The sequence below is a fragment of the Mytilus californianus genome, unplaced genomic scaffold (genome assembly GCF_021869535.1).
Source record: "Mytilus californianus isolate M0D057914Y unplaced genomic scaffold, xbMytCali1.0.p SCAF_4, whole genome shotgun sequence".
Taxonomy (NCBI): Eukaryota; Metazoa; Mollusca; class Bivalvia; order Mytilida; family Mytilidae; genus Mytilus; species Mytilus californianus.
This window is the reverse complement of record NW_026262690.1, coordinates 55,093,219-55,116,533: the sequence shown is the minus strand read 5'-3', so window position 1 is coordinate 55,116,533 and position 23,315 is coordinate 55,093,219. Positions and strand designations below refer to the sequence as shown.

The following is a 23,315-nucleotide window of genomic DNA, read 5'->3' as shown; positions in this document are numbered from 1 at the left end:
TAGCTATTTATAGCGGATTTCCGACATTTTAAAAACAAATTAAATTTTCTCTGGGATTTTTTCGAATCTTGTTCCTTTTTTACTTTTCATGTATGTCTTGGTCTTCTCAGTCGTAAAAAGTATGTATTGCATTTTTCCATTTTAAAATACTAACTTATCGTAATTTTTAACACTTATACAACTTCTAAAAATTAAAGTCAAATTAAGCTTTTGCTGGTGTTTTCACATGATCACCATTCGTTCAAGTTTGTGTCTTAATTCGTATTAGAAAACTTTGTATGTGTTCATTTATTACAAAATAGTTTCTATTTAGATTTTTTGTTTAAACGTATTATAAATGCGTTATTGATTTTCTGATTTTCTCTCTTTTTTTGACCCCCCCCCCTATATTTGTATAAGAAATACAAAAGGTAGGAAAAAGTGTAATGTAATCATTAGATTATTTGTATGTTTACATTGGTTAAGGTATTATATTATACGAAAGATACCAAAAGGATATTCAAACTCAATAGTCGAAAGCGAACTGACTATGCCATATGTCAAAACACTAAAAACTACCAAAAGACAAAGGTCAAACATACAACATAGAAAACTAAAGATTGAGAAACACGAGACCCACCAAAAACCACGGTAAGTAACTGATAATTGTATTAAAAACGTGTTGTTCACATTGAAATTAAGTTATCATATTATATGTTTGGTATTTTTTTTATCCCCCCCCCTCTTTTTGTAATTTAGTGTCTAAATAAGTAAAATGAAAATTTTCAATATCATATCTTTTTAGCAAACGTTACATATGTAAAATATACATTCTTGATACCGACTTCAGTGATATATTTGATCTGACAGAAAAAAATTTGAAAGAGGAATTAAAATAAAAATCATATTCACTTGTGAAATGTCAAAATTTTAGTAGTTTATTTTAGGAATAGATACGGAAATTCCCCATGTTATATTGTCCAATAAAACGATTGTGGATTATCTAAAAAGTTTAATAGTGTTACGTAGTCTATTTAAAAAAATCCCCATAGATATATTTCGTATCATACTGAATAACATTTTCAATGTGGATTATTCTTGAAGTTTGATAATTGAGTTCCCACCTTATATTTGTATTATTGCATAATTTATCAATGATCTGAATAGTATCATTCAAAAAATCATTTGAAACCGACCAAGCATAAGTTTTTGAACGGAAGGTACCCGTTGATTAACAGTTCATCGGCAGAGGTACGTATACCAATCTAGAATTTTGAATCTAAATTGAAATGTGATGTATTAATTATCTCGTAAATATCTCGTAATTACGAGAAAACTATCGCGTAATTACGAGATAATCATTTCTTAACTCGTAATTACGAGATAATTATCGCGTAATTACGATAAAAATATCCCGTAATTACGATATAATTATCGCGTTATTACGAGAAAACTATCTCGTAATTACGAGATAATCATTTTTTTTATCTCGTAATTACGAGATAATCATCGCGTAATTACGAGAAAACTATCGCGTAATTACGAGATAAAATAAACTGTTTCGCTGAGCGCAGCTGGATACGCCCGCAGAGGTCCAACCCTGAACAGTTGGGGCAAAAATGGACACAATATTCAAGCTTGATACAGGTCTGAATTTGGATTGTAATTAAATATTTGACATATTATAGGTTTCTGAATAAATGTAGTCAAAGAACTTGAAATTGGTTTTATGAATTGAATTTATATTCAATTAAAGATTTCTTGCTGTTGTGCAATACACTGTGCTGTTGCGCAATACTTAGTAAATCTGTTGTCAGACTATAAACAAATAAAGTTCAATTAATTCTCAATGTCATATTAGAAATTTATGAAAATGTAAAGGGAGCTTACATCAATAGATATAAACTATTCACCAAAGTTTCATGAGAACTGCTGACAGCATTTTTGAGTTATTGTCCGAAAACTGGAAAATCACCTCTTGTTTATACGACCGCCAAAAATTATTGCGGTCGTATATTGGTATGACGTTGGCGTCGTCGTCGTCGTCGTCGTCGTCGTCGTCGTCCGAAGACACATTGGTTTTCGCACTTTAACTTTAGTTTAAGTGAATGGATCTCTATGAAATTTTACCATAAGGTTAAATACCACAAAAGGAAGGTTGTGATTGATTTTGGGGGTTATGGTACCAACAGTTAAGGAATTAGGGGCCAAAAAGGGGCAAAAAATAAGCATTTTCTAGTTTCCAGACAATAACTTGTGGAACGGATATGGATCTCTCTGAAATTATACCACAAGTTTCCATACCACAAAGGGATGGTTAGGATTTGCTTTGGGGGGTTATGGCTCAAACCGTTTAGGAATTAGGGGCAAAAAAAGGGGAAAAACAAGGTTGTCCTGGTTAATGGACAAATAGTTTAGTACAAAACATAATTTAAAGCAGTGTAAGGGAGATGAATCAAATACATCATTTGAATTACCTCCCTTACACTGCTTTTAAATTATGTATAAAGTAATGGTTAATGAACAATTAAGACAATTTAAAACAGTGTAAGGGAGGTAATCCAAATACAACGTTTTGATTACGTCCCTTACACTGCTTTTAAATTATGTTTAAAGAAATGCATATTTATAAAGGAAGACCAGTAAAAATATCTGCAAATGTTGCATATTTTTTTTTTACAAAAAAATCCATATGAAAGATTTGACACCATATTTTAAATTCTATTATTTAATAGTTTAAGTTAGCACTATGGTAAATTTAAATGGGTAATTATGGTTGCAAACTCCATTGGAAATTTGAATTGAGATTATGACCATATCTTGAGGGAAAGAATTTTTTTGGGGAAAAAGGGGGGGGGGGGGGTCAAAAAGAAATTGTGCGGGGTCAATTTTTTCTCATTTCAGATTTCAGAAATAAAAAGGATTATTCTTCAAATATTTTTTTTTTTCAAATTTTAAATATTGAAAAATTTCAAGAAGTAATCTTTAATTGCACAGTATGGCGCATTAGATTTGTAAAATCTTTGACCACACACATTTATTTATTTGTTATGCCGAATCTGACCGTGTATTTAGATTTTTAATTTTGGGTCCAGTTTTCAAATTGGTCTACATTAAGGTCCAAAGGGTCCAAAATAAAACTTAGGTCGATTTTAACAAAAATTGAATATATGGGGTTCTTTGATATGCTGAATCTAAACATGTATTTAGATTTTTGATTTTGGGCCCAGTTTTCAAGTTGGTCCAAATTGGGGTCCAAAATTAAACTTTGATTGATTTCAACAAAAATTGAATATATGGGGTTCTTTGATATGCTGAATCTAACCATGTATGTAGATTTTTTGTTTGTGGGCCCCGCTATCAAATTGGTTCATATTGAGGTCAAAAGGGTCCAAAGTTAAACTTTGTTTGATTTCATCAAAAATTGAATTATTGGGGTTCTTTGATATGCCAAATCTAACCGTGTATTTAGATTTTTAATTTTGGGTCCCGTTTTTTAAATTGGTCTACATTAATGTCCAAAGGGTCCAAAATTAAACTTAGTTTGATTTTAACAAAAATTGAATTCTTAGGGTTCTTTGATATGCTGAATCTAAACATGTGTTTAGATTTTTGATTATGGGCCCAGTTTTCATGTTGGTCCGAATTGGGGTCCAAAATTAACCTTTGTTTGATTTCAACAATAATTGAATATATGGGGTTCTTTGATATGCTGAATCTAACCATGTATTTAGATTTTGGATATTGGACCATAATAGGTAAATTAAAAAAAATTAAGTTCTTAGACCACATTCATTCTGTGTCAGAAATCTATGCTGTGTCAAATATTTAATCAAAATCCAAATTCAGAGCTGTATCAAGCTTGAATGTTGTGTCCATACTTGCCCCAACTGTTCAGAGTTCGACCTCTCCGGTCGTATCAAGCTGCGCCCAGCGGAGCATTTTATTAATGAATAAAACCCAATAACTCAGAGATGATAAATGAAAAATTTATAAAATTCTAAACACAGCTTACATCAATAGATATAAACAATTCACCAAAGTTTTATAAGAACTGCTGAAAGCATTTTTTATTTTTTGTCCGAAAACTGGAAAATCACCCTTTTTTTATGAATAAAACCCTGTAACTCGGAAACGTAAAATCTAAAATTTATAAAAAACGAAAGGGATCTCACGTCAATAGACATAAACAATTCACCAAAGTTTTATGCAAATTAGTTAAAGCGTTTTTGAGTTAATGTCCGACATGTTGACGACGGACGGACAGACGGACAGACAACGGTATACCATAATACGTCCCGTAAACGGGCGTATAAAAATGATTATCTCGTAATTACGAGATAAAAAAATGATTATCTCGTAATTACGCGATAGTTTTCTCGTAATTACGCGATGATTATCTCGTAATTACGAGATAAAAAACTTCTTATTTCGTAATTACGCGATAGTTTTCTCGTAAATACGCGAGGATGATCTCGTAATTACGAGATAATTATCTCGTAATTACATGATAGTTATCTCTTAATTACGCGATAATTATCTCGTAATAACGCGATAGTTTTCTCGTAATTACGCGATAATTATTTCGTAATTACGAGATAAAAAATGATTATCCCGTAATTACGAGATCAAAAATGATTATCTCGTTATTACGCGAAAGTTTTCTCGTAATAACGCGATAATTATCGCGTAATTACGCGATAGTTTTCTCGTAATTACGAGATATTTATCTCGTAATTACGCGATAAATATTTTTTTTTGTGACCCTTATAGGCTTTCGTAAATATCGTCCTCAATCGAAAAGAAATTGGAAAGAGTGAACGGTCAGGTCATAAAATATGATCTTACTGCCTTTTATAAAAAATGATGTAAACGGGGGAAACACTTGATTCTAAATGGATAAATGTATGAATACTGTGGATATTAGCATATCACATTTTTTTAAACAATTTAGAAATTAACAAAAGAGATACTCATACGCCAGTTTATAGAACTGGAAACAAACTGCAAGTACTTTCAAAGCGGTGTTTGTTCGTATACCGGTCGACAAAGCTAAAAACAATGTGATGGTGATTTAGCGTAAATAATACTTGAAATTATAAATTCTTCTGTATCCAAGGCTGCGTGCTTCGCTGAGAGTCAAATAGTAAACAAACATAATTATCATCTCAGCTTAAGGTTTCCTCTGAACATTTGAATATATATACTACTATGTATTGACTACCTGAACTACACACAAAAAAAACTTCAAATATCGTGTTCTACAAAAAATCTTTCTGTGCTTTTAATTACTTCCATTACTGCATTTAAATGAGTAACGTGCTTTTGATAGGTTAACATTTATGACTATTCAATTCTCTGCACTACACATCCGCGCCGTCTTATCACACAGAAGTTTTCTTGTTCGCATGGTTAGATGGTGTATTGAAGGATATGGTTGCTGGTTTCTTTTCTTCTGGGGCTCTCGAAGGACCTTCCAGGGAGTGGGGTTTAGTATTCTAGATATACTTACTGGACCTGTGGTTGGGTAGTTGGATCTGCAACATTTGTGTGCGTTTCGGCAGTAGAGTTTGTCGATTGGTTGTGAGTATTTCTATTGGCACTGATTGCACCCTTTTGATAGCAGACGTGCTCCTGTGGTGTTTTGACTCACAGTTTCCGGCTTGATTCGGCGGTGATCCCATTGTGATCCATTTAATTGATAAATTTGACAACGCTTAACCTTGGTGATATATTGGCTTTGAAGGGTAGGGATTCTCTAATTGAACTGCATAGGTTTGCCCAATGGTACTTACTTTAAGTAAATATAAACTATACAAAAAAATTGTCCTTTCCTAGATTTTGATACTTCAGATTCACACGGGAGGCTCTTTGCGGGAATTTACGCCTGGAGAGGCGATTTTTTTTCGTTCACTGTTCTTGTGGTGTTTGTATTTTCCGGCTCGCTTGTTGAACATATGTTTGTGGTTACATATTGTTTATCTCAATGGACAAGGTCTATTAATAACTTGTAAATCATTAAGTCAGGGACGTTGCCACAAATTACTTAAAACATTTTCTGAATTCTTATAAAAATGTCTTTTTGTCTACCTGTGGAAACTTCATTGCAGGCGGGATCATCGTATCCCACGTTGATGTATATAAAGCTTAACAATTTCGATGCAATCCAAGTGAAGTTATTGATCCTTTTGAGTAGATTTATTCGTAAAGGTTATCGGTTTAAATCTAAAGTAAGATCATTAAATGTTGTCTTTATCGATGATGACATTGATTTGGTTATAACTGACTAATTGGGAAATGTAATGATTAAATGTGTGTTGATGTACAGTTGTGGACAATTTTGATCCTACATCCTCTAGATGCTTGTGTTTTTGCAATGCACAGGATCATGCACACATCCTTTTTGTTATATTCAGTTATTTTCAAAATATTATACAATAGACAACACTCCAGTATAACTGGTTTTTTTTTCAATAAAAGGAAATGTGATAACAAAGATTGTCAAAGATTTGCCATCAACACAAAATTTTAAAACTGACAAAACTGACACTAAATGTTGTCTTTATCGATGATGACATTGATTTGGTTATAACTGACTAATTTGGAAATGTAATGATTAAATGTGTGTTGATGTACAGTTGTGGATAATTGTGACCATACATCCTCTCGATGCTTGTGTTTTTGCAATGATCCTACATCCTCTAGATGCTTGTGTTTTTGCAATGCACAGGATCATGCACACATCCTTTTTGTTATATTCAGTTATTTTCAAAATATTATACAAGAGACAACACTCCAGTATAACTGGTATTTTTTTTTTTTCAATAAAAGGAAATGTGATAACAAAGACTGTCAAAGATTTGCCATCAACACAAAATTTTAAAACTGACAAAACTGACATTAAATGTTGTCTTTATCGATGATGACATTGATTTGGTTATAACTGACTAATTTGGAAATGTAATGATTAAATGTGTGTTGATGTACAGTTGTGGACAATTGTGATCATACATCCTCTCGATGCTTGTGTTTTTGCAATGATCCTACATCCTCTCGATGCGTGTGTTTTTGCAATGATCCTACATCCTCTCGATGCTTGTGTTTTTGCACAGGATCATGCACACATCCTTTTTGTTATATTCAGTTATTTTCAAAATATTATACAATAGATAACACTCCAGTATAACTGGTATTTTTTTCAATAAAATGAAACGTGATAACAAAGACTGTCAAAGATTTGCCATCAACACAAAATTCCAAAACTGACAAAACTGACATTAATGAATAACAAAATACAATCCCTATTCATAATTAGGTTCATGAATTGGGACAAGAAAATGAATATGTGGCGGAACTTAACGAGGTTTTTTGTCAGATATATACCCTACCACTTTTAATCTCGATAAGAAGACTTACAAAAGATGCATACAAGAACATAACAATAAGTGCAGGAAAAGCACTTATTTCTAATATAACGATAATAATATTAACCAAAACACAACTACGATCAAAACTAAATAGTATGATATCAAGGATAGGTCTAGTTAAAAAATGCATACAACGCACAAAATTGACGAAGTGGTTAATCTAGTTCATATTTTTGTGCATAAGTGTTGCACAAATGAATATTTTTTCTTAGGATATCTGATATCGGATATTACATATTTGTTCAAATTTTCCGACATTAATTTGCTGTATGTTGTCTTAATTTATATTGAAAAACTAATACTTATATAACCAAAATTATAAAAGTTGATAGATTTAAATGAAAACTCCAACTCTATCAGTAGAAACCTTTAATTGAATAGCTTTCTTGTTAGCAGCAACACCACGTCAAGTTACTTTAAGATTAAAGAAAACGTAAGCTCTGGAACATCGTATCAACTGGGAGATATATACTCCATATACAGGGAACGCTGAAATGTTGTTACATAGAAACGAAAAATTTGCAAATGTAAAGCTAAATCATTCGTTTGTCGTAAAGTTACGTTCTCAATTGACACTGATTGTAAATTTCTAGATGTTAGTCAAGATATGGAGCAAATATAACTCTGCCTTTGGTATCTTTATTTCAAGTTTTATTGAGAATATGCGTCTAGAGTGGTCACCAAACTTCGTAAATTGTTTAATGAAAGGACATCATCTTTATAGCGGAACGTGAAGTTAAATGATAATGCTAGCTTCATTTCATCTTCCCGGCTTAGAAGCTTCTGAAATCAGACCCATGTATAAAGCAACAAATCGCCAAGAAGAGGAGATAGTGGTTCCAATAAGAGTGCCGATTTTCTATTGAAATACACGTCCTCTAATCGTCACAAATATGTTGTCAATAAAAACATCAAGCATCAATGAATTCTTCCACAACACAAGCACGTGCTAAATTAGGCCGTCACACGTAAATGCAAGCTCGGGCTAATAGAATAACAATATAAAAAGAGATTTCGTGGAGTATTTGGCCAATACAGCAATATGACGTTGTGAATTAGGTAAATTATATGCAATTTGAGTATCCAGTACAGTAAAGGATTGTCATAGATATAAGAAATTTTATAAAGATTTTACAGGTTAATTGAATTACAAAAGCACGTTTGCTATATTTATCGACAAAAGAATATATGTCAACAAGTTCGATGATTAAGTTAAATATTTAAGATACTTATTTTTGCTTTTGCTTCATCATAAAAGCTTGTAATTCATATGACTTGTGTAGAGCAAGATTCTGAGAATCTGCTTGTTCATACTGTTTATACTGTTCATATTTAAATATCTATACTACTAAAGGAAGAGACCGATTTCATTGAGCCGCAACTTCTCTGAAACCATACAAAGTCGGAAATATTTGTGATATGACGTATAAATGTAGTGTTTTGTATTTCCTGAATTTGTCTTTAAAACAATCTTTTTTCCACAGAAAAAACGCCAATTTTTGAGAAAATATCCAAATTCGGAGACTGTTATCGATCAGTGTCTTATACACTTTCGCGCATGCTCAGTCGACGTACTGCCGCGAAACGATGTTGATTACAAATAATACCCCTCCAGACCCTTTTGTTTTCTAAATGATTTATATTACAAATAATTGATAAGTTCCAGGTCAACGGGTTCAAACAGAAAGATTTTGAAAGCAGAGAAAACCGTGCCTCTTATAATCAACATGACTTTATCATATGTCAATACCAATACTAAAAATCCAGATTAAAAATAAGGCTTATACATAATTAAGATACTTTAATTCAGTCACGGACCTGCGATGTCGCGGGTGTGGTCTAGTATATATTAAAATAAGGAGATGTGGTATGATTTCCAACGAGATAACTATCCACCAAAGTCACAGTCAAATAAAGTGAATGTAAGCAATTATAGTCAACCGTACGGCCTTCAACAATGAGAAAAACCAATACCGTATAGTTGGCTATAAAAGGCCACATGAAAAATATGAAACAATTCAATTGAGAAAACTAACGGCCTAATTTAAAACAAAACAATTTACGAAAAACATATATAACAGACGTCAACCAACGACAACCACAGAACAACAGGGCCCTGACTTGGGACAGGCACATCATCATGAGTAAAGAATTAGCCGGTTTAAACATGTTTGTGAGCGTTCAACCCTCCCCTAACCTGGGACAGTGATGTAATAGAACAACATAAGAACAAACTATAAAAATCAGTTGAAAAAGGCTTAACTCATCAGATCGATACAAAGAAAAACATCAAACAAAAACACAGACAGGATGTGGCAGGGTACATATCCATCCCCATCCCCAACAACAACAAAAGACACTAAGTACAGATCTGAGAGTATTCGCAGTTACTGACAGCTACTTCAAAGCCAATAACAACTAAAAAAAATCATGCATCTAAGACTAAGATATCAATCAGTACACATCCAACATCCAATGGATTTAGATAAAAGACGTCATTAACAGTCAGAGAAAAACATGACCTTGTGCAATGCCAAAATATAGGTATCGACAGATTGTAGTACCGTGAAAGTACATATGTGTAATATTTAAACCAATTAAAACAACATTCAAAAATTTTAATTACAGTGTTGAACAGGTAACCTTTTAGAATAAGTTTATAAGTTTAACCAGATCGTATCTAAATTTCCGGGCTCCGTTAACAACATCACCGTAAAATTTAGGATGTGCTATTCCGTTTTTTTTAAGTTGTGTTATATAGATAAAATTCTGGTTTGTGGTTTAATTTTAGTTTTACATGAAGTGTGTATAACTTGTTCTTAATGTGTAACCTTCTTGGGTATCAAAACAATAGATTTAGTACAATTCTCTATATTCTTTACAGATTCGTGCTACGAGTAGATAAAAGCGTTGGTTGTCTTAATGGGCTCCAAACGTATCATAAATTGGACCAAGTAAAAGCCATAAACATGACAGATAATTTAGATATTGACAAAGACGCAGAGGTGTATACGCCTGAATCCGAGTCATACACACTTGAAAATGAAGTGGAAAGACGGAATAAAGAGGGGAAAAAATCAAAACTGAATAAAAGTTTTCAAAATGACTTTCCGATTTTAGACAAAACTCCAAATCCCCTTGCAGATGAGGGGACAGATCACAGACTGACTAGTAACGAATATCCAAAAGTTCAGCCAGACGTTTCAGAACCTACGAACGAACAGCTAAAAATTGATCCTTCGATAGAAGTTCGTTCTCAGACAGCGGATGGAGTAACCATTAATGTTGGTCAAGTTGACACTCTGAGACAAGTTATTCTTAATACAGGACCGAGCCAACATCAACCACACGATACTATTCCGAGCAATGTGAGATATTTCCAATTGTATGTGTGCACTGGGGTCACAGGATTTGGTATTTTGTATTATAATTCTCATTTACTTTCGGAATCATGTAGCTTGTTAAAGAATAATGTGACATTGTCTCTTCAGTCGGAAGCATTTCAGTCTGCATTGCGAAGGGCTTGTTTTAGTAACTCCATGGTATTTCCGTTAATTTTATTTATTGCATTAGTTGTTATGATAGTTTTCGTGATTCCAGCATACTTCTGGGATAGAACCAGAAACCATCATCTTTGATTACACCTGCATTTAGTTATCTTTAAACCTAGCAGTGTAACAAATATTGCACATGAAAATGATGAAGGATTTATGGTACATGTTATTCAGATTATAGGCGTTTCAATTTTTGTACAGTTATTTTTTTAAAGTAGTGATTCATATGTAGACAAATTGTTGAAGGAATATCTGCATATTCCGATGGCGTTTAATTTCTTCCGATAACTCGATAACTGAGATTGATTTCACTTCAAATATTAGTCCGCCAATGCCTACCAAAAGAAATGACATGGTTTTTTCATTTATTAATCCAAAGCTTTTATGGCTTTATTAAGTATATAAACATGCGCTTGCCTTAGATGTGACAGATAAAAAATACATGATGGGATGCACTGAATAAAGAAATAGAAATATAAAATCAGTTAATACCTAATCAACAGAAAACTAGCTTACTTTGGGAAAAAATAACCAAGAAAAGAAACGGGTCAGATTAAGAAGACTATACTTTTATGTAAATAAAAGACGATGTGGTGTATAATTTAAGGAAGAAAAGCGACCCAGTGACAAAAAATAAACAAAAGGCAACAAGAGGGCAGTATACAGTATTCATCACATAGTAGGTGTCTTTGCAATATGTCAAGCTCTGAAATCGTCTAGAGGCTCTAAAATTATGAATTTCTGTTACCCATCTATAATATAAAATAGTAGAATGACAAATTTTAATACTAAAACGTCACAATATTCAACCATTGCCGTGACTTCAGCCTGTTCATTCACCGTGGTCACAGAATGATAATTCCTTTCTTCATGATTAAGTACGAGCGTTATATATATAAATGAACATATGATACACATCGTTTGAACGGACACACAGGGCTTGTACCTTTATATATACATAATAGACAGTCGTATAGTATAGATCAATATGTTATAGAGTCAAGTGAGAAGTAGAGACTTTTCGGTTTAGGTTCGAATCCCTGTTTTATTTTTTGTCCCTATTCTCTAGTTTTCCGGGTTTTTTTTTTTATATTTTGTATATTATTGTGGAAATTTTTGTAATAATAACGGGTTTTCCCGTTTATTTTTTGATAATTATTGGCTATTTCACGTATTTGAAAATAAATTGATTACATTCAAACACAAAAAACGTCTGAAAACTTTGCTTAATAAAACCAATGATGTAATTTAAGAAACCTCAATAATTACAAAACTGTTATATTCCAGTGATGGTGGGATCTACTTAAGAGATAACTGTATTGCATTTGAAGCTTTGCGGACGTCCATCGGTAGTTTTACTGTCGCAAATTTAGTTTACCTGGCGACGCGTAGCGGAGACAGGTAAACGGGTATTTGCGACAGTAAAACTACCGATGGACGTCCGCAAAGCTTCAAATACAATACAGTTATCTCTATTCTAATGCAAAACAAGTACTTAGTACATAATTCAATTTCAATCATTATCTCAGTGTAAAATTCTCATTAAAGAAAATTCCGCGAAAAGATGTTATCTTCTTTGGCCCCTAAACTAGGTGACGTCATAGGTATGCTTCCGCCGTCAAACGTAAACACCGGGCGTTTTCTGGCTTCTTGGCCGATTCAGAATGTAATTAAATTTGATAAAAAGAAGATTTCTAGGTGCAACATGTGAGTTTTTTTGCTTATCATTGTAAAAATTGCATGTCAATACATTCCGCAATTCAAAATGTCGGCTTCCTTAGTTACAGACAAGTAGATAGAGAATTGTACGCTTACTGACATCCAATCAGAACCACTGATACAAACTAATTGCATTAGAAATAACGTTGTGCACGATGTTCCTACAACACGACGTTACACCAAAAATGGGACGTCAAAGTGTGTTTTCTGAAATTTTGACGTCGATTAATTAAATTTGTTAGTTTCATTCGTTTTTTTTATATGTTATGGGTTGATTCTGTCTCTGTTATTTTTGTGATGTATTTTTACCATGAATTACCTCAAATTATAGAAATCGATTAACAATGTTTACCCTTAATTCCCCTTAAAATGCTGTATTGTCGTAAATAATGTAGGAAGGCAAAATGGGACGGAATTATTAAATATACAGTTTTCCATAAATAAATTAAAACATAATTTTAGAAGCACAAAACTTTAATCACAGGCTGCTAAAATTTTATGGTGCATATCATATGTCATTGTAAATTTTCCATATCTTGATTCAACCCCAATACAAATATATCCGACACTCTGCAAGTAAATCATTTTTTTTTTTACCCTTGATTATGAATTGTACTTTCCTTGACACACAATTTGTCGAAATACAGCCCTTCAATTATTTGAACCCCAGCTTCAAAATTATTTCCCCAGTCATCTATAGTTTCTTGCTTAAGTTTTCTAACGTCTGATGTACTTTTTAAATTTTAGAAATCTTCTCCTGGATCGTTCGTAAAAACGGGTAATACAATCCCGGGTTGTATTATTTCAATGAAACTGTTTTCGTCGATGTTTGCAAGTAGTCTTTCAGTTACCTCCGTTTCATTCACAAGTTTATTCTGAAGAAAAGGTCTGGCTTCGCTAGTACATTAGTTTCAGTACGACAGTTATAACATGAGTAGCAGGACAAGTCGCGAACTAAAACTCTTCGAGTACTTTTAATTTGGTGAATGTACCTTACTGAAGGGGCGACTTTAAATGATCTATATCTATTTCAGGGTACTTCCGCAACATAACGAAAAATTCACCTTTAACATATAGAGGACTGTCTTGGTGTCTCCAAATTGTCTTTGCAAAAGTTGTACATATCATTCGCATTCTGAATCAAACATTTGCCTCTAGCAACAATATATCACTAAAAGCTAAAAATGGTTATAAAATATCAAAATTTAATCTGTGTCGAATCTATGTTCCGAGTTTGTCAATATGCACTATTCTTTTTTCGACAGCCTTCAATATCTTTTCCCAAATTTCACCACACGATTTGTTTTTATTATCAGGAACATTTAATTGAAACAAATTTAGCACATGCAACGTCGGAAATAAGCGTTTTTCGGATTTTTCGACGTTTTCACCCGTTTGGACAAAATGACTACCGTTTTGTAATGTTTCGTAGCATTTTATTCCTTTCAGACCCAAGCATGTATTTAATAAAAAAAACAAATTAAGCCATTGTGTACTCTTCGTGTATCTAACTTTTGTTTTTATAAATTATAAATAACTTATTGAAATATCAGGTAAAAAACCCGCATTAATTGCTTTGACAAATGAAATATCAACTTGGACATAATGACTACCGCTTGAAAAACGACTGTAAAGAGAAGATTTTATAGAATCTACAATATTTGAACTCACGAACAATGAGGCAAATATTTGTACTATTGGTAGATGTTATTAATATCTTACCATTTTTAGACATTTTCTGCTATATCTACCTATAAAATACACTTTCAGTCGTTGAGTCAACGAAAAACGTCGTTGGACATTTTTCTTATTCCAGCTTAATATGCAGCCGCCGAGTCAAATGAAATTTGACATAATAATGACTTAATTGTCACAAAGAACCGACACATATCGTTGTTCTCGCTAAGTTTCAGGAACATAATATATACTCCCTTTAAGATATTGATTAAAGTATTCAGTGCAGTAAGAACTGTTTGCTTTTCTTATCGTATTGGATTTTTAAGGCTTTTAGTACCATGTCGAGCCGAACCGTATTGAAAAAAATACCTTGCTTTGTTATATACAATTAAAACTTCGTTTGATAGGTTTAAACTATGTTCACTGTCTGTATTGTTTGTTGCATTTTTTGGTATTTGCTTCTCTTGTAGCACACATGGTATGACTAAGCATATAATCATTCTTTGAAATATTTAAACGATAAACTCGGTATGTTTTCGCTAAAATGGACTTTTCAAAATACAGGTTGGCGAATTAGCGCAGTGCACAATAACTTCGGTACTAATATGTTGTTTTGAATTGTTTCCGCTAAAATGTCCTGCTTCCAATTCATGTGCAGGTACTGCGTTTCGACAATGTTGTCAGAATATAGTAATACTGCCACGTCTATGAAGTAAGACGTACATAAACAGTACATCTCGATTTGATTCATTATAGACTTCGCGCCATAAATATGAGAATACATGTATTAACAAGGTGTAACAGTTCAATTATACGTTGCAATATAGATTTTATATGCATTTGTTTAATATGTATTTGTTTATTTAAATTATCACTAACAAAATATTTTTATGATATAAAAAATAATATTATCAGCTGTTTGTGGTTTTTATTTTCGAGCTATTATGTCAGGTACAAAGTCTTGATTAGTCATTCTCTGGAAAGGAAAGAAAGGATATTGTTGTATCAATTCATTACGATGACATGAAAAAAAAATCCTAAAGCAAAAGAACGGCATTTCGTCTTGTTGTTTTTTATCATTCTTTATCAAAGCTACAGTAGGTTCAACAATGAGACAAAACTCAAACCCCACGACAATTTCAAGACGGAGACCTAGCATCGGTTTCATCGGAATTCTTTGCCTAGTTATCGATCACGCTAAATATGGGCATTCAAAAACACAGCTGATGGGTAGAATATTTCCAAATTTTAAATTATACTAAAGATTTGATTTGATTTTTTGGTATTTTAACGCCACTTTTAAGCACCGCTTTTGGACTATTTCGTGGCGGCCTGTTTTTATTGGTGGAGGAAGACGGAGTGCCCGGAGAAAACCACCGACCTTCGATAGGAAAACTGACAATCCTAGTCAATTAAGATTGGAGTCGAGTGCACCCGCACGAGCGGGGTTCGAACTCACAACCTCAGTATTGACTGGCTAGTGATTACAGTAGTTACTACTTAGACCACTCGGCCACCGAGGCCCCTTATACTAAAGAAGAAATATGACAAATACTGTCATAAATTTGCCGACAATCTAACTTACAAAATACAGAAACAATACAAACATTATGAAAACCACAACGTACATCCAGATATCAGCACTTTTTGTTTTTCGGATATTTCCTGATTTATGGTATCAAAGATCTAGAAGAAGTGATCTCAAATTGATTCAAGCATAAAGACTTTTTTCAAGAAAGATTATTGACTTTAACGTTTCTTTTTTTCCTTTTATCGTAAGTTAAAAAAAAATAAGAAGATTTGGTATGATTACCAATGAGACAATTCTCTACCAGAGACCAAGTTAACAACTTTAGGTCACCTCACGGCCATTTAACAATGAGCAAAACCCATACCGCATAGTAAGCTATAAAAGGCAACGAAATGACAAATGTAAAACAATTATAAACAAGAAAACTAACGGCCTGATTTAAGTATAGAACAATTAACGCAAAACAAATATGATATATAGTAATAAAAACCAACAACCCAATTATAGGCTCCTGACAGACCCATACCGAATGATTGATTGATTGATTGATTGATTATCATTATCTCCTCCATATATATGAAGATTTTACATTTTATATAAACAATATCACAAACAATACACAAACTTATTTACATATTCTAAAAACATTTAAAAGAAGGGAATTCATAGTTACATGTAGGAGATATATTTTAAAAAATGTCTCTTCGTAATTTCTAAACAATAACAACATTAGTTTAGATCAAATATGTAACTACATGTATAATTTTCAGCCAAAATATTTTCAACAAAAACATAAAATTGATATTTCATCAATATATAATCGTAAGTCAATGATATTTGACTGGACTTCCCGGCTAATATTTGCCCAATACGGAAGTTGAACATCTGCTTATGTATTGTTGATGGTTTTGCACGACACAACCTTCTTAAAACAAAAATTTCATTTTATTAAGGGGTAGACCTTGGTTACCCCAAAATTTACTTCTCGTTTAAATTTTCTTATATTTACACCATTGAAACAGTAGGGGTCCGTGCATCATCTGCAAAGTTTTATTGAAATTCACCGTTGCATTTTATGTTTAGGGTATCTTGAATATGACCAGTTTAGGAGTACCATAAAAAAATGACCGAAAACACTAGTAGGCATATATTATTGAGTGTTTTTACATGGTTTAAAATTATTAATAAGGCGAAAATTCTGGCCAGCTTAGATAACACATTTGTTTTTCAAACTTTGCCAGAAAAAAATATTTGTCGTTTAATTCCTGCAAAAAATTGCTAAAACAATTATTGGTATAAGCCTTGAACATCACAAACATTTTCTTATTTGACCTTTTGAAATTTTCAAAATCTTTAAACAAGTTGGCTTACAGGCCCAAGAAAAAAGGAAAATATTTTGACAAAATTCATTTTCCTCCCACAAAACCTTCTACAGTCTCTTTTTGCATTCTTTTTATGCGCTTAAGGATGTAGTTATGTGAAAAAAAATCTAGAATTTAAAATTCATACTTTAAGTAAGAGGAGCATTAGTAAAGGAACAAAATAAGCTAAAAATATTGATAGGTTATGGAACTCCCTTTCGCGTTATTTGATTTAAAAAAAAGGCGGGAAAAGGCTGACTCGGACTTTTACCTTATATCTATCATTGGCATCATTTGGGTCTCAAAAAGTAGGGAACAAAATCTAGAATCTGCTTAAATTTTGCTTATGACTTTTTATGAGCTATTGAAGTCTTCTATGAAAAGAAAAGTGGGTGATATGGGGCAAACTATTTTGCCCTGTATTGTAGAAAAAAAAATCCCAAGAAGTCAGAACATCTTTCAAAAATTCATAAATCTGACCTGAGTACATCCTTAAGTGAAAATTGTATTTTTATAAGGAAAAGCAGTAATATTCAGTATGGAACGGGTCGTTTGGGACGAATTGACATATCGACATTATGTATTGGTTTCTCTGCCCAGACTACAAAATCCCCCCGACATCTATAGATTGCAAACAACAATTGATTCCCCCATAGGCGACAATAGTAGCCTTTTTCGAGATACAGACTTTAGAAAGTTGATTTTTAGAACGAAACCTTACTAGAATAAAGAGTAAAAAAAAATATCGGCTGCCACACAACGACAAATCAGGATTAGCCATAGTATTACTCTTAATTCTGAATACCATGTTATCTTCATAAAATGGCTGCGCCCATAAAATCTAATGGTCTATTGATTCAGTTGGCCCCTAAACAAAAATGAGTACTAGTTCAGTGAAAATGGACGTCACACTAAACTCCGAAACATATAAATGAACTAAAATTATAAAAACATACAAGACTAACAAAGGCAAGAGGCTCCTGACTTGGGACAGGCTCAAAAATGCAGCGGGGTTAAAAATGTTTTGTGAGATCTTAACCCTCCCCTAAACCTCTATCCAATGTAGAATAAACAAACATACAGCAATACGCACAGTAAAACTCAGTTTATATAAAAGAAGGACTACTAGCATTTACTGTCATGCCAGCTCCAGACCTCAATTAAACTAATTAAAAGATTATGCCTTAATAATATGAAAATCAAACACAATCCCTCCCGTTAGGGGTTTAGGATCATACCATCATTAAATATATGAGAAGAACATAACCCGTATCATGCCAACAACTGGTTTTAGAATAAATTTGTTTATTTCCGATGCAAAGACCCTATGAGTGAATCAATATTAATTCCAAAATATGCCATCCTTAATGACATGACAACAGTATCGTAACTATATCCCTTCTGAATATGTCTGTTGAAAGGTTTGGTTAGCTTTTGAGGTGGATGACGACATTATTGTGCTTTGAATGGAATATTACCATAACAGATTGGATGTGAAATACCTGAACGTATAAGATGTCTGCATGATGATTTATATTTACGAATTATGTCCTTGTACCGATGATAAAATTTAGTAAATGTTTTGATGGTGACAAGGGAACCATCTAAAATGGATAATTAACAATATGAAATAAAAATTCATCTCTTTTATCATAAATTTTGGTATTAAGCTTCCCGTTAAAGATATAGTTATCACGATCCAGGAAAGGGCAGTGTTCATTGTTAGTATTAGCTTTATTTAAAGTCAGTTCAGCAGGATAAATCTCTTTAGTGTACATACTGAAGTCATCATTATTGAGAGCCTATATATCATCCAAATATCTAAAAGTGTTATTAAATTTTTGTAGCAGATGTTGTTTCGATGGGTCTTTCGATGGCTGATTTTAGTCATAAATTGTAACTCATAGCAATACAGAAACAGGTCCGCAATAAGTGGTGCACAGTTAGTCCCCATTGGAATTCCGATAACTTGACGATATACGGAATCTCCATAGCGAACAAAAATGTTATCTAGTAAAAATTCAAGGGCAGTTATCGTATCAAAGCAGGTTCAATTGACATAGTTCTTTTGTTTGTTGTTACTAAAAATGACCTAAAAGAGTTTGAACATAAATATTCGCACTCTGACTTTTTAAATGCCCATTTAATTAGGTGTGTGAATTTTCCTTAATGAGATCATGAGGCAAAGTGGTATATAGTGTAGAAAAATCAAAACTTTGAACTGATTCGAAATCACCAATATAAGCATGCAATTTATCAAGTACTTCCAACGAATTTTTGACACTCTAAAAGTAATTAATTCCACTATTTTCAAAGGCCTTATTTGAACAATTTATTACCTGGATTTTGATTGTACCTTGTGTACTAGTAAGTAGAATAGAAAGTTTAGTAGTGGAACAATGGCTTGAAGACGAAATAAATCTATATTTGTAAGGTGTTTTGTGCAGCTTCGGAAGCCAGTACATAGTTGGAACTGTCATTGTATTTGGTTCTGCTTGTAAAGAGGTAGCTAAAAGTTTATGTTTGTTACAGATGTCATTTTCCGAAAATGGAGTCAGTTGGAATGTTGGTGAATTCGTGATTTTCCTTTGCAGAACCTTAATGCAAAATTTACGTCAAACAATAATGATATTATTGGCAGCCTTATCAGCCGGGACAAAAACAAATTCCTTGGCGAGTTCTTTTATCTTATGTTTGACACGAGAAATAGGGCTATTATGGTTGTTGTTAGAAGTAAAATGTTCTTTAAAATGTTTCATACGAATATTTAACTATGTTCAATACTGAATTAAAGAAAGAGTCTAAGGAAACCCAATTTGCAAATAGCTTAGCACTAAAAACTTTGTCTTCATTATTCAATCCATTTTTTTCCAAATCGATTTTTCCTAAAATTTCCAAGGTGTCACAAGACACTATATACATTCCAAAAACTCCTCAGTACATAGGTGTTTTTTTAAGTACTTTTTAAGTAAATATAAACTATACAAAAAAATTGTCCTTTCCTAGATTTTGATACTTCAGATTAACACGGGAGGCTCTTTGCGGGAATTTACGCCTGGAGAGACGATTTTTTTTCGTTCACTGTTCTTGTGGTGTTTGTATTTCCTGGCTCGCTTGTTGTACATATGTTTGTGGTTACATATTGTTTATCTCAATGGACAAGGTCTATTAATAACTTGTAAATCATTAAGTCAGGGACGTTGCCACAATTTACTTAAAACATTTTCTGAATTCTTATAAAAATGTCTTTTTGTTTACCTGTGGAAACTTCATTGCAGGCGGGATCATCGTATCCCACGTTGATGTTGTATATAAAGCCTAACAATTTCGATGCAATCCAAGTGAAGTTATTGATCCTTTGAGTAGATTTATTCGTAAAGGTTATCGGTTTAAATCTAAAGTAAGGTCATTAAATGTTGTCTTTATTCGATGATGACATTGATTTGGTTATAACTGACTAATTGGGAAATGTAATGATTAAATGTGTGTTGATGTACAGTTGTGGACAATTGTGATCCTACATCCTCTAGATGCTTGTGTTTTTGCAATGCACAGGATCATGCACACATCCTTTTTGATATATTCAGTTATTTTCAAAATATTATACAATAGACAACACTCCAGTATAACTGGTATTTTTTTTCAATAAAAGGAAACGTGATAACAAAGACTGTCAAAGATTTGCCATCAACACAAAATTCCAAAACTGACAAAACTGACATTAATGAATAACAAAATACAATCCCTATTCATAATTAGGTTCATGAATTGGGACAAGAAAATGAATATGTGGCGGAACTTAACGAGGTTTTTTGTCAGATATATACCCTACCACTTTTAATCTCGATAAGAGGACTTACAAAAGATGCATAAAAGAACATAACAATAAGTGCCGGAAAAGCACTTATTTCTAATATAACGATAATAATATTAACCAAAACACAACTACGATCAAAACTAAATAGTATGATATCAAAGATAGGTCTAGTTAAAAAATGCATACAACGCACAAAATTGACGAAGTGGTTAATCTGGTGGCATAATTGATTACATGTAAACAGAAACTAACATTTCCTCGCAAAAGAAATGAAAATGAAATTCGGAGGGGCACTTATTTTATCCCCAAATTTTATATTATTTTAGTTTTTCTTCCTTGATCATTTCAACATCTTTTAAAACAGGAATGCTGTTGATTTCAGATGATTTTGAGCAATTTCTACAAAGATATAAGCCCTCAAAGTTTTACCCCAATTAATCTCAATGAAGTGTTGCAAAACTTTCTTTGAGTAGTACTAGCTAGTATATGATATTTTAGGCATTCCGAAATAGAATAAATCTGATTTTATAAAAATTAGTTCATATTTTTGTGCATAAGTGTTGCACAAATGAATATTTTTTCTTAGGATATCTGATATCGGATATTACATATTTGTTCAAATTTTTCTGACATTAATTTGCTGTATGTTGTCTTAATTTATATTGATAAACTAATACTTATATAACCAAAATTATAAAAGTTGATAGATTTAAATGAAAACTCCAACTCTATCAGTAGAAACCTTTAATTGAATAGCTTCATTGTTAGCAGCAACACCACGTCAAGTTACTTTAAGATTAAAGAAAACGTAAGCTCTGGAACATCGTATCAACTGGGAGATATATACTCCATATACAGGAAACGCTGAAATGTTGTTACATAGAAACGAAAAATTTGCAAATGTAAAGCTAAATCATTCGTTTGTCGCAAAGTTACGTTCTCAATTGACACTGATTGTAAATTTCTAGATGTAAGTCAAGATATGGAGCAAATATAACTCTGCCTTTGGTATCTTTATTTCAAGTTTTATTGAGAATATGCGTCTAGAGTGGTCACCAAACTTCGTAAATTGTTTAATGAAAGGACATCATCTTTATAGCGGAACGTGAAGTTAAATGATAATGCTAGCTTCATTTCATCTTCCTTAGAAGCTTCTGAAATCAGACCCATGTACAAAGCAACAAGTCGCCAAGAAGAGGAGATAGTGGTTCCAATAAGAGTGCCGATTTTCTATTGAAATACACGTCCTCTAATCGTCACAAATATGTTGTCAATAAAAACATCAAGCATCAATGAATTCTTCCACAACACAAGCACGTGCTAAATTAGGCCGTCACACGTAAATGCAAGCTCGGGCTAATAGAATAACAATATAAAAAGAGATTTCGTGGAGTATTTGGCCAATACAGCAATATGACGTTGTAAATTAGGTAAATTATATGCAATTTGAGTATCCAGTACAGTAAAGGATTGTCATAGATATAAGAAATTTTATAAAGATTTTACAGGTTAATTGAATTACAAAAGCACGTTTGCTATATTTATCGACAAAAGAAAATTTGCTGTATATGTCATCAAGTTCGATGATTAAGTTAAATATTTAAGATACTTATTTTTGTTTTTGCTTCATCATTAAAGCTTGTAATTCATATGACTTGTGTAGAGCAAGATTCTGAGAACCTGCTTGTTCATACTGTTTATACTGTTCATATTTAAATATCTATACTACTAAAGGAAGAGACCGATTTCATTGAGCCGCAACTCCTCTGAAACCATACAAAGTCGGAAATATTTGTGATATGACGTATAAATGTAGTGTTTTGTATTTCCTGAATTTGTCTTTAAAACAATCTTTTTTCCACAGAAAAAACGCCAATTTTTGAGAAAATATCCAAATTCGGAGACTGTTATCGATCCGTGTCTTATACGCTTTCGCGCATGCTCAGTCGACGTACTGCCGCGAAACGATGTTGATTACAAATAATACCCCTCCAGACCCTTTTGTTTTCTAAATAATTAATATTACAAATAATTGATAAGTTCCAGGTCAACGGGTTCAAACAGAAAGATTTTGAAAGCAGAGAAAACCGTGCCTCTTATAATCAACATGACTTTATCATATGTCAATACCAATACTAAAAGTCCAGATTAAAAATAAGGCTTATACATAATTAGATACTTTAATTCAGTTACGGACCTGCGATGTCGCGGGTGTGGTCTATGTATATATTAAAATAAGGAGATGTGGTA

General features: G+C 32.6%; 1 protein-coding gene and 1 long non-coding RNA gene across 2 annotated transcripts in view; both read left to right on the top strand.

Annotated features, from left to right (window-relative positions):
• LOC127698474 (monocarboxylate transporter 12-B-like) overlaps positions 1 to 23,315 on the top strand; it is a 267,985-nt gene that overhangs the window by 176,342 nt on the left and 68,328 nt on the right. The window lies entirely within an intron of this gene.
• LOC127698533 (uncharacterized) lies at positions 18 to 11,154 on the top strand. The gene is made up of 2 exons (XR_007980867.1): positions 18 to 119; positions 10,291 to 11,154. It is a non-coding gene; the product is annotated as an uncharacterized LOC127698533 (long non-coding RNA).